A 12,789-nucleotide genomic window follows, 5' to 3' on the forward strand; every position below is an offset into this window, starting at 1 on the left:
GGACATTGTGGCTTCAATTCATTTGCATTGAACTGATTTTAGGGTTCATGTGGAGCACTTCACTTCCTTCTTCTCCTGGTAGCCACTTCTCTCTTTTAATGTTATGTCTGAAGTTCTCATGCTTCTCTAAGTTCCCTCTATTTTTGGTTTTCAGCATGTCCCCGGTTTGCTGAGCTGTTGCATCTCTGCTTCTTCAGGTTCCCTAATCATCCATAATCTACCTTCTCAGTCTCCTAAACCATTCCACAACTACATCCATAAATCTCATCTCACCTGATCTTCTGCAGCTGTTTCAGTAGTCTGTAAAGTTCAGCTCAACTGATCTGTTAATGTCAATTTCTGGGGGTTGAGCTCGTTGAAGGTCTTCCTTCACACATGCAGCTCGAAGGACTCTAGGCCGTGTGTCACGTGTACGTCACGTCTCCACGGCAGATTTGTTTTCACACAGGATTTCACATTTGCTCTTTGTTCTAACTCGCTGAAATCTCAGACGTGGGAGCACGAGGGTCTGAACAGCACCAGTGCTGAAAGGGTCTGGAACCTGCAACTTTTGGACCAAATGATGTTACGGTAATGAAACTATGAACCATAAAGGTGTATATTTAAACATCTCTACACTGATGAGGGTTTTATCCTCAGTTTACGCTTTAAACAGGAGTGTTATAGCGTGTCCACTTAATCAGGTATGAAGGAGGAAATGACCTCAGCCTCCTCCACTGAGCGACAATCATTTATACACCAATAAAACCTTCTGAAAGAATTTTCCTCCAGAGTCTGTTGAGAACATGAACATCAGCCCTCTCTCGTGTGTATATCAGCTGCTGTATTAGCTGCTGCTAACTCTCAGCAGAGTCTCCAATCATCTCTGCTACCTTTTCACAGCTTTATATTTCTCTGTAACGTCTCTATAAACATATGAGAGGTCGTATGTAGTATGACATATCATTAAACCACGTTTATTCTCCTACCTTCTTAAATGTAATTGCAGGTAGAACTGAAGAACCTTCAGACCACGCACGTTTCAGGACTCGTTAGTCGGTTTAAAAGCTTTATTAGGGAACATTGTAGGACTTTTGGGGGAAATGGAGCAAATCTCGGCGAGATGTTCCTGAAATCGTGGCGTGGTGAACTCATGAGGTAAAAGTCTAAAAGAGTCCAGAGATATAATCTACAGTGTGAAGCTTCATCTGAGGACACATTTATCTCAATATAATCCAGAATATTACTGCATTTAATGTGCATCATGTTCTGGTAGAAGTATCTGTAGTTAATGAGGTAGAAGATCAGTAGTTATGGCTCGGGGTTACTGATCAGAAGGTCAGGAGTTTAAGCCCTGATTATGGCCAAGCCGCCATTCTTGGGGCCCCTTTAGCATGGCCCTTAACCCTCCAGGGGTGCTATCATGGCTAACCCTGGTTTCCTAACATCTGTGGAACATGTGAAGGATAAGTCTCACTGTTATATACTGTATATTTATCATTTTTAACAGTGGAATTTGTCCCAAAGCAGCTTTTACTGAAATAAATAGAATTGTGAATAAGTTCATGCCTGAAGAACGAGTAAGTGGTGATGATAGTGAGAGAAAAAACACCCTGAGAATTAATGAGGATGGAACCTTGAGAAGAAAACAGACCAGAACCTCATAGTCAACACAGAATGTCCATCATCACAGCTGCATTATTGTTGGGGTTTTCTCCTGTACACTGATGAAGATTAGAGTGTAAACCTCCTTATGGTGACTGTAGTCTGAACCACTGTAGCAGACTGGCTCTATTAATTACAGACCAAATCCATCTTCATGATTCCTGAGTTTAACCTCCACATGAACCTCGTGGACCCTCAGACTGTTCCTGTGGAGAACATGTGGTTTATCATTATTATTGTTGTGTTGATGTTGAGAAGAAGCTGGAGGTCGTATTTGTGTCACTGTTTCTGATGTTCGTGCCTGAGAGATGTTACTCTGCTCTTCAAAGCACTTCCTCTGCCCTCGTTATACACACATTCTAATCAGACAATAAGCACATTTAAGACAACACACACACACACACACACACACACACACACACACACACACACACACACACACTCTTTCTCTCTGCAGATGATGATGAGAGTGACACAAACAGGAAGAAAAAAAAAAGTTGCAAGGACAAGCTGAGATCAGCAAACCAAACCATCCTCTAAACCCAAACAGTGTGTGTGTGTGTGTGTGTGTGTGTGTGTGTGTACGTGTGTGGTGAATAGTATCTTTCTCAGAAGTTATTCTGCGTCTCATCAACAGGATGTCTCACACACACACACACACAGAATATATACATGGTGTGTGTGTGTGTGTGTGTGTGTGTGTGTGTGTGTGCGTGCATCATTTAGGGAAAATTTTGACCTGCACCACAACGTTTTACATGCCACGCGTCTCACGTCTTCACCTGTGTTTCTGTTTCTGTGTAACTGCCTTCACTGCTAGTCTCTACTATCACACAAATTCCTGCCTCTGTGTGTGTGTGTGTGTGTGTGTGTGTGTGTGTGTGTGTGTCCTTCAGATCGTCTCTCATCGAGTTCAGCTCGCTGTACACTAAGATAAGGGACGATCACGTGATCTGAAATTGTTCACAATAACACAAAACAGTTTATTTCCTGTTTTATCGAGACTCTGCTTCACTGCTGGACCTCCAGAAAAACATCCACCCAGAAAGAGAAATTTGGTGTGACACCGTTTGGCTTTTCAGTTCTTACACTAGGATCAGACTCAAGTGTAGGATGAACCAATTTTACCAAACAGGTGCTGATGATCATCAGTTTCATCTGTAGGTTGAAACCCAGTAATGAAGTGAAAATGAGCTAACATCTGGGTGAGGAGCCAAACTCTGGTTGAGGTTATATACCCATCTACTGTGTGGAGAAGTTTGGCCAAAAGTGGTCCAAAAAGCCAAACCTCCAACATGGAAACAAGGTTTAGTGTCTCAACTCTTCATGAACACAGAAGAAATGAGAACAAAAAATGGCAGTGAAAATCTGAAATATTTGCTGTAGCAGGTGGTGAGATGTTTGCTGAAGGTCTGGAGAGTGTTACAATAACGGGTGAAGCATGGTGGAGGTTTCCTGCAGGATGAAGCTGCATTTCTACAGAGTTGGAGATGTGGATTATTGGTGTCCAGAGGCAGAAACTCCTCCATCCTGCAGTACCATCAGGGAGGCATCTGATTGTCTTCAAATTTATTCTGCAGCAGGACAATGACCTCAAACACCAGCCAGCGGCTTTAGGAACTTTCTTCAGTGTAGAGAAGAACAATGAGTCCTAGTAGTGATAGTTTTGGTCTCCACAGAGTGTTGATCTTAACATTATTGAGTCTTCGTGAAGCGGCAGAAGGATCTGAGGAGCCTCCATCCACAAGATTTGTGTTTAGTTCTCCAAGATGTTTGGAACAACCTCCCTGCTGAGTTCCTTCAAAAGCTGTGTGCAAGTGTAGCTAGAAGATTGAAAATAGTTGTAACATTTAAATATAAAAAGTGATGATGATAATGGTGATGATGGTGATTATTATTGTTCTCCTTCTTCTTATTGATAGGTGGTGGCTGGAAGGAGCTGGAACTGCAGGAGGAACTGCGGGAGGAACTGCAGGAGGAGACTGCATGTCTCTGAAATTAGTCACTGTATTTAAAGTTCCTGAGAAATGATGTCAGCTCTTACTTCATCTCTCCTCACACACACACACACACACACTCAGAGAGATGGAATGTGTGAGTGTGGGAGGAGGGCTTCCTCTCTTCGGGGGGTGTACTGCTGGAATAATGCAGGATGCAGTGGTGTAATACAGTAAGTGGAATTACTGATTATCCTGAAGTCCTCGAACAACACGTCCAGATACATTGTGAACAGTTAAAGCTCTGTGGTTAAGGTGTTGATCAGAAGGTGGTGAGTTCTTTTACCTCTGGGCCCTTGAGCAAGGCCCTTATCCGTCACATACTCAGATCATTTGTAAATCAGTGTGCATATGGGTGTGTCTGCCAAATGCTGTAAATAGATTCCCTGAGCCTTTGCTTCCTTTCAGATAATAACAATGAATCAGCCGCGCCTTCGTTCTCTCTGCAATTGAATACGCCAGAACACACAGCAAGGAAGTGTAACTCCTCTGTCCTGAAGATGTTACAGCATTAAATGAGGGTGTGTACAAGGGTATGCAGGGTGTGTAGGGACATGTAGGGTGTATAGGGTGTCATGTAGGTTGTGTAGGGTTATGTAGGGTGTGTAGGGGTATGTTGGGTAGGATGTGCAGGGTTATGTAGGGTGTGTAGGGTTATATAGGGTGTGTAGGGGTATGTACAGGTGTAGAGGGACATGTAGGGACATGTAGGGTGTGTAGGGGTATGTAGGGTGTAGAGGACATGTAGGGTGTGTAGGGTTATGTACAGGTGTAGAGGGACATGTAGGGTGTGTAGGGTATGTAGGATGTGTAGGGTTATGTAGGGTGTGTAGGGTATGTGGGGTGTGTAGGGTATGTAGGGTTATGTACAGGTGTAGAGGAACATGTAGGGTGTGTAGGGTTATATAGGGTGTGTAGGGTTATATAGGGTGTGTAGGGAATGTAGGGTGTGTAGGGGCATGTAGGGTGTATAGGGGCATGTAGGATGTGTAGGGTTATGTAGGTTGTGTAGGGTTATGTAGGGTGTGTAGAGGCATGTAGGTTGTGTAGGGTTATGTAGGTTGTGTAGGGTTATGTAGGTTGTGTAGGGTTATATAGGGTGTGTAGGGTATGTACAGGTGTGTAGGGTTATGTAGGGTGTGTGGGGTATGTAGGGTGTGTAGGGTATATAGGGTGTGTAGGGTATGTAGGGTGTGTAGGGTTATATAGGGTGTGTAGGGTATGTAGGGTGTGTAGGGTTATATAGAATGTGTAGGGTATGTAGGGTGTATAGAGGCATGTAGGTTGTGTAGGGTTATATAGGTTGTGTATGGTTATGTAGGGTGTGTAGGGTTATGTACAGGTGTAGAGAGACATGTAGGGTGTGTAGGGTTATGTAGGGTGTATAGGGGCATGTAGGATGTGTAGGGTTATATAGGGTGTAGGGTGTGTAGGGGTATCTAGGGTGTGTAGGGTTATGTAGGGTGTGTAGGGTTATGTACAGGTGTAGAGAGACATGTAGGGTGTGTAGGGTTATGTAGGGTGTATAGGGGCATGTAGGATGTGTAGGGTTATATAAGGTGTGTAGGGTATGTAGGGTGTGTAGGGTGTGTAGGGTTATGTAGGGTGTGTAGGGTTATGTACAGGTGTAGAAGGACATGTAGGGTGTATAGGGGCATGTAGGATGTGTAGGGTTATATAGGGTGTGTGTAGGGTATGTAGGGTGTGTAGGGTTATGTAGGGTGTGTAGGGTGTGTAGGGTTATGTAGGGTGTGTAGGGTTATGTACAGGTGTAGAGGACATGTAGGGTGTGTAGGGTGTGTAGGTATGTAGGGTGTGTAGGGTTATATAGGGTGTGTAGCGGTATGTAGGGTGTGTAGAGTTATGTAGGGTGTGTAGGGTGTGTAGGGTGTGTAGGGTGTGTAGGTGTAGGGTTATGTACAGGTGTAGAGGACATGTAGGGTGTGTAGGGTTATGTAGGGTGTATAGGGGCATGTAGGATGTGTAGAATGTGTAGGGTTATGTAGGGTGTGTAGGGTATGTAGGGTTATGTACAGGTGTAGAGGACATGTAGGGTGTGTAGGGTTATATAGGGTGTCTGGGGCATGTAGGATGTGTAGGGTTATGTAGGTTGTGTAGGGTTATGTAGGGTGTATAGAGGCATGTAGGTTGTGTAGGGTTATGTAGGTTGTGTAGGGTTATGTAGGTTGTGTAGGGTTATATAGGGTGTGTAGGGGTATGTACAGGTGTGTAGGGTTATGTAGGGTGTGTGGGGTATGTAGGGTGTGTAGGGTATATAGGGTGTGTAGGGTATGTAGGGTGTGTAGGGTTATATAGGGTGTGTAGGGTATGTAGGGTGTGTAGGGTTATATAGAATGTGTAGGGGTATGTAGGGTGTATAGAGGCATGTAGGTTGTGTAGGGTTATGTAGGTTGTGTATGGTTATGTAGGGTGTGTAGGGTTATGTACAGGTGTAGAGAGACATGTAGGGTGTGTAGGGTTATGTAGGGTGTATAGGGGCATGTAGGATGTGTAGGGTTATATAGGGTGTAGGGTGTGTAGGGGTATCTAGGGTGTGTAGGGTTATGTAGGGTGTGTAGGGTTATGTACAGGTGTAGAGAGACATGTAGGGTGTGTAGGGTTATGTAGGGTGTATAGGGGCATGTAGGATGTGTAGGGTTATATAAGGTGTGTAGGGGTATGTAGGGTGTGTAGGGTGTGTAGGGTTATGTAGGGTGTGTAGGGTTATGTACAGGTGTAGAAGGACATGTAGGGTGTATAGGGGCATGTAGGATGTGTAGGGTTATGTAGGTGTAGGGTGTGTAGGGGTATGTAGGGTGTGTAGGGTTATGTAGGGTGTGTAGGGTGTGTAGGGTTATGTAGGGTGTGTAGGGTTATGTACAGGTGTAGAGGACATGTAGGGTGTGTAGGGTGTGTAGGGTGTATGTAGGGTGTGTAGGGTTATATAGGGTGTGTAGCGGTATGTAGGGTGTGTAGAGTTATGTAGGGTGTGTAGGGTGTGTAGGGTGTGTAGGGTGTGTAGGTGTAGGGTTATGTACAGGTGTAGAGGACATGTAGGGTGTGTAGGGTTATGTAGGGTGTATAGGGGCATGTAGGATGTGTAGAATGTGTAGGGTTATGTAGGGTGTGTAGGGTATGTAGGGTTATGTACAGGTGTAGAGGACATGTAGGGTGTGTAGGGTTATATAGGGTGTCTGGGGTATGTAGGGTGTGTAGGGTTATATAGAATGTGTAGGGTTATGTAGGGTGTATAGGGGCATGTAGGATGTGTAGGGGTATGTAGGGTGTGTAGGGGTATGTAGGGTGTGTAGGGTTATATAGGGTGTGTAGGGGTATGTAGGGTGTGTAGGGTTATATAGGGTGTGTAGGGGTATGTAGGGTGTGTAGGGTTATATAGGGTGTGTAGGGGTATGTAGGTGTGTAGGGTTATATAGGGTGTGTGTAGGGTATGTAGGGTGTGTAGGTTATATAGGTGTGTAGGGTTATATAGGGTGTGTAGGGTATGTAGGGTGTGTAGGGTTATATAGGGTGTGTAGGGGTATGTAGGGTGTGTAGGGTTATATAGGTGTGTAGGGGATGTAGGGTGTGTAGGGTTATATAGAATGTGTAGGGTATATAGGGTGTGTAGGGTTATATAGAATGTGTAGGGTTATATAGGGTGTGTAGGGTATGTAGGGTGTGTAGGGTTATATAGAATGTGTAGGTGTGTAGGTTATATAGAATGTGTAGTGTTATATAGGGTGTGTAGGGGATGTAGGGTGTGTAGGGTTATATAGAATGTGTAGGGTTATATAGGGTGTGTAGGGTATGTAGGGTGTGTAGGGTTATATAGAATGTGTAGGGTTATAAAGGGTGTGTAGGGGTATGTAGGGTGTGTAGGGTTATATAGAATGTGTAGTGTTATATAGGGTGTGTAGGGTATGTAGGGTGTGTAGGGTTATATAGGGTGTGTAGGTATGTAGGGTGTGTAGGGTTATATAGGGTGTGTAGGGTTATATAGGGTGTGTAGGGTATGTAGGGTTATATAGGGTGTGTAGGGTATGTAGGGTGTGTAGGGTTATATAGAATGTGTAGGGTTATATAGTGTGTAGGGTTATATAGGGTGTGTAGGGTTATATAGGGTGTGTAGGGGTATGTAGGGTTATATAGGGTGTGTAGGGTTATATAGGGTGTGTAGGGTTATATAGGGTGTGTAGGGTATGTAGGGTTATATAGGGTGTGTTGCGGTATGTAGGGGTCTTAGAGATCTAATAAGTAATAAATTAGTATTTACGTTGTTTTTTTAGAAACAAGTTTTATCCTCTGTCTTTTTTATTTTCCAAAAAAACTAAAAAACAAAAAGAAAAACAGGCACAAAAACCCCCCAAAGCAGAAATGTAAATGTTAAACACGCAAATCCCCAACATTCAAATGAACGGGAACGTGTTGCGCATGCGCAACAGTCTACCTGGCCAACGAAAACGCCCCCGGCGCGCGCTCGTTGGCGCACGGAATTTCAATTCGCGTCCAATCAGAGGAGTCCGGGGGCGGGGCTTCGAGCGTGAATCCGAGTTAGTGTTTATTTGGATATTAAAAAAAAAAATAATAATAATTGCTTCTTATTGAAATCGCGCGTGCGGCATACCGGTGTGTTCGGGGTTTGTTAATCAAACACACACTTTATCTGTGAAACAGATTTTAGAAAGCGGTGCGTGTGTGTGTCGGGGGGAGGTGGTGTTAAAGCACAGCGCTGTTTCGAAGGTAATCAAGAAAGAAAAGTGCCGCGCCCTGATACTTCACTTCCTCCATCCCAGGTAATGTGAGACCCGCGCGCGCACACACACACGCACGCACACCCTCTCTCCGAGGAGTCGCGGATATTTAGTGAAGGCATGGAGTGTGCGCGGGGCAGGTGAGTGTGTGTGTGTGTGTGTGAGAGAGTGAGAGGCAGGTCAGTGTGTGTGTGTGTGTGTGTGTGTGTGTGTGTGTGTGTGTGTGTGTGTGAGAGAGAGAGAGAGAGAGTGTGTGGGGGCAGGTGTGTGTGTGTGTGTGTGTGATAATGTGTGCGCGGGACAGTTGAGTGTGAGGTGTGTGTATGCGCGCAGGGCAGGTGAGTGTGTGTGTGAGGGTGTGTGTTTGCGCGCGGGGCAGGTGAGTGTGTGTGTGTGTGTGTGTGTGTGTGTGTGTGTGTGTGTCACCTGTATGAAAAGCCGGTCTTCACACTGGTTTAAATGGTGTATTGGCTGAAGGAAAGTCTGACTCCAGGTTTGTGTTACTCGTAAATCTAACGCTTCTGTTTTGGAGTAAATATATAAACATGTATCAGGTTCATGATCTCGGATGGTTGGAGGTTGTTGGAGGTGTGTGATGTTTTTTTGCTGTATGTGTGCTTAGATTTCCCTGAGATCAGACCTGAGATCAGACCTGAGATCAGACCTGAGATCAGACCTGAGATCAGACCTGAGATCAGACCTGAGATCAGACCTGAGATCAGACCTGAGATCAGACCTGAGATCGGGGGAAAACAAGCACCAGGGAAGAAGGAGTTCCAGATCCATGAATCTGCTTCAGTACATGTTGAATTGTAATAAAAAGCAGCTGTGTGTGTGTGTGTGTGTGTGTGTGTGTGTGTGTGTGTGTGTGAGAGAGAGAGAGAGTTCAGTAGAGCTGTAGAAGGTCATGTACCTGTTGATCTCTGACTCTGTGTGCTAATGCTTTCCTGTATCTGGGAGGTTCCTCGTCCTGGAGCAGGTTGAGAAACAGATTTGTGTGGGGTTGAGCTGTGAGGATGGAGAGACTGCTGAACACTGTGTTAGTGGAGGAATTGAGGGAATGTTCGATGGAAAGAGCGACATGTAAAATGTTAAAGAATTGAATCAGGGTGAGTGAGAAAGATGGAGAGATGTGATGAACAGATGGAGAGATGTACAGATAGAAGGATGAACTGAAGAGATGGACAGATATAAGGAGGGTAAGAAGAATGTGGATGGAGGAATGTTAACAACTCGGAAGGTTTGTGAAAGATTTCTTTTCCCTGTTCTATAGGATATAGACGTGTGTGTGTGTGTGTGTGTGTGTGTGTGTGTGTGTGTGAGAAATTCTTCAGCATACCAGGTGGAAACGCTTAATTTCAGGGTGCAGATGTCTCTCACACATGTACACGTGCACTGCAAAGGACTTGTGCAATCGTGTGTGTGTGTGTGTGTGTGTGTGTGTGTGTGTGTGTGTGTGTGTGTGTGTCCTCGTTCCCACCAGGTTCCTAGTTGACCATATAAAGCATGTTATCTGTGTTTTATGACTGCAAGCTTCACAGATTTACTGCCAGAGGAGGACCTGTAACACACACACACACACACACACACACACACACACACACACACAGAGAGGGTGTGTATATCAGTGGGCTCCTCACAGGGAGGAAGTGATCAAGTGGAACTCGCATCTGTTTGTTAAGGACACTGGAATGTTTCCTGTGTGTGTGTGTGTGTGTGTGTGTCTGTGAGAGACAAAAAGGCGCCCAGCACACATCGTCTCAAAGCAGCTTTACAGAATTTACAGTGAAGGTGAATGATGTGTATTTATCTGATGATCACCATGAAAACTGTGATGAAGAAAAACTCCCTTAGATGTTTTGAGGATGAAACCTTGAGAGGAACCAGACTGAAAAGCAGAACCTCATCCTCATTTGGGTGACATCAAGAGTGTGATTATAGTCTTTAAACACTACAGAACACTGGAGAGTGAGAACTAACATGAGCACTGGAGTGTGTGATTATGACTGATGATCTTTCTACAGTCTTCTACAGTCAGATGAGATTATGGAACCAGGAGCTACTGAGCAACTCATAAAATAGCTCAATATCTGAGATCATCACAGATCCAACACCAGCTTCTCCACTACTAGAAGAGTTTTGAGATCTCAGGGAGTGTGATGGATTGTAGCGTGTTAGAAGACTGGAGATACATGGAGATAAAGCATTTAGTGTTTTGTAGGTCAGTAGCAGTAGTTTGTAGTGGATTTGAATCTTAACAGGAAGCCAGTGTAGGGGTGAGAAGATTGAGGTTATATGGTGATATTTTCTCCACCTTGTGAGAACTCTGACTGCTGCATTCTGGACTAACTGAAGCTTGTTTATTAATGATGCAGGACTTCCACCTAGTGATGCATTACAGTAGTCCAGTCTGTTCTGTAACTAGTGGTTACAGAACATCCGTCTAAATGCAGGATGAGATGCTGGAGCTTCTGTACACTGGTTTTTGAGCTGATGAGCAAAATCTCAGTCTTATCAGAATTTAATAGTAGAAAGTTATGGGTCATCCAATCTCTTATTTCCTTAACACACTCAGTTATGTGAGTTAATTGAGCGTATCTCGTGGTTTAGATGAGATATATAGCTGAGTATATACTTGAGAGAGAAATAGAGATGAGATGGAAAGACAGGGATATAGGGGGAGGGGGAGGGGGGTTCAGCTGCATCTCAATAAATGAGAATATCATTAAAAGTAGATTATTTGAGTAATTGAACAGAATAAGTGAAAGTGGTATATTATAAAGATTCATCACACACACACACTGATTTATTTCTAGTGTTTATTTCTTTATATTGTGATGATTTTGACTCGCATTCACTCCAATTCACTAAATACTGATTCACTAAAACTTCATCAGACCAATAAAACATTTGGAGTGAATTGTTGGTCTTCTGGAACGTCTGTTATTTACTGTATCTGTTCTCAATACGTGGTCGCGGCTCCTTTTGCCTCAATGACTGCTTCAGTTGGGCGTGGCACGGAGGAGATCAGACTGTGGCACAGAGGAGATCAGACTGTGGCACGGAGGAGATCAGACTGTGGCACTGGTGAGGTGGTGTGGAAACCAGCATCTCCATAAAGTGCTCTTAAACCTCCTGGTAGACGGCTGGACCAACACCAGCAGATGACACGGCTCCCCAAACCACCACTGACTGTGCAAACTTTACACTGGACCTCCAGCAGCTTGGATTCTGTGCCTCTTCTCTTCTTCCAGACTCTGAGGCCCTGACTTCCAAACGAAATGCTACATTTTCTTTCCTTTCATCTGAAAAGACGACTTTGTCCCACTGAGCAACAGTCCAGTGCTCTTTGTCCTTTGCCCAGATAAGACCCCTCTGACGTCGTCTCTGGTTCAGGAGCTGCTCGACACGAGGAATGAGTCAGTCCACAAATTCTTGAATTCTTCATTTCATCTTCTTCTACCACATTTTTCTTTCCATTCAACTTTCCATGAATGTGTTTGGATCCAGCAGCTTCTTCAGCCATGATCTTCTGTGTCTCACTCTTCATGTGCAGGGGGTCAATGATCATCTTCTGCACAACTGTCGAGTCAGCAGTTTTCCACCATGATTGTGGAGCCTGAACCAGACTGAGACACCTTTTAAAGACTCAGGAGACCTGAGCAGGTGTTTGGAGCTAATGAGATGATTAGAGTGAGACATCACGAGTCTCCAATATTCAACTTTCTCACAATTTTGGGTTTTTATCAGCTGTGAGTCCAAATCATCAGAATGAAAAGAAATAAACAAACACTGTGTGTGTGTGTGTGTGTGTGTGTGTGTGTGTGTGTGTGTGTGTGTGTGTGTGTAATGAATCTTTATAATATACAAGTTTCATTTTATTAAATTACTAAAATAAATCACCTTTTTAATGATATCTTCATTTATTGAGATGCAGCTGTGCATACAGAGAGAGGGATGTATATAAAGAGAGAGAGAGAGAGAGAGAGAGAGGGGGATTGAAAGAGAGAGAGTCTTTCAGGGGAATTATTGATGAACAGATTTGTTAAAAGATGTCTAGTGGAAATAAAATTCTGTAAAGCAAAATCTGTACAGAGTGAAAGGTGAAGCAGAACGTGTGTGTGCACGCGAGTGTGTGCGCGTGTGTGTGTGTGTGCGCGTGTGTGTGTGTGTGTGTGCGGTTTTGACTGCAGTAGAAACTGGATTTGTGCTCCTGCGCATGTATTTTTCACCCCACTTCCTGCTTTCACTTCAGTCAGAGGAGTGTTTTATTTCCATCAGACTTTTCTGTGAAGATGAAGAAGAGAACACACTGTGGTGAACTGAATGTTGTGCAAAATAAATCTCTTTGTTTAGTAAAATCCTAAAGTCAGGATTCAGGATGAATGAAGAAGTTT

At 44.1% G+C, this 12,789-nt stretch overlaps 1 protein-coding gene across 5 annotated transcripts in view; it reads left to right on the plus strand.

Annotated features, from left to right (window-relative positions):
- The first annotated feature begins 8,159 nt into the window (after positions 1 to 8,159).
- lpar2b (lysophosphatidic acid receptor 2b) overlaps positions 8,160 to 12,789 on the plus strand; it is a 16,916-nt gene continuing 12,286 nt past the window's right edge. For 2 of the 5 annotated variants that reach the window (XM_046837157.1, XM_046837162.1), the window contains exon 1: positions 8,160 to 8,434. The gene's annotated coding sequence lies outside the window, so the exon portion shown is untranslated. Of the gene's footprint in view, positions 8,533 to 8,768; positions 8,886 to 9,287; positions 9,633 to 12,789 lie in introns of those variants that run through there. The other 3 variants (XM_046837158.1, XM_046837160.1, XM_046837159.1) reach the window with 3 other exon arrangements.

Source organism: Silurus meridionalis, chromosome 24 (assembly GCF_014805685.1).
Source record: "Silurus meridionalis isolate SWU-2019-XX chromosome 24, ASM1480568v1, whole genome shotgun sequence".
Lineage (NCBI taxonomy): Eukaryota > Metazoa > Chordata > Actinopteri > Siluriformes > Siluridae > Silurus > Silurus meridionalis.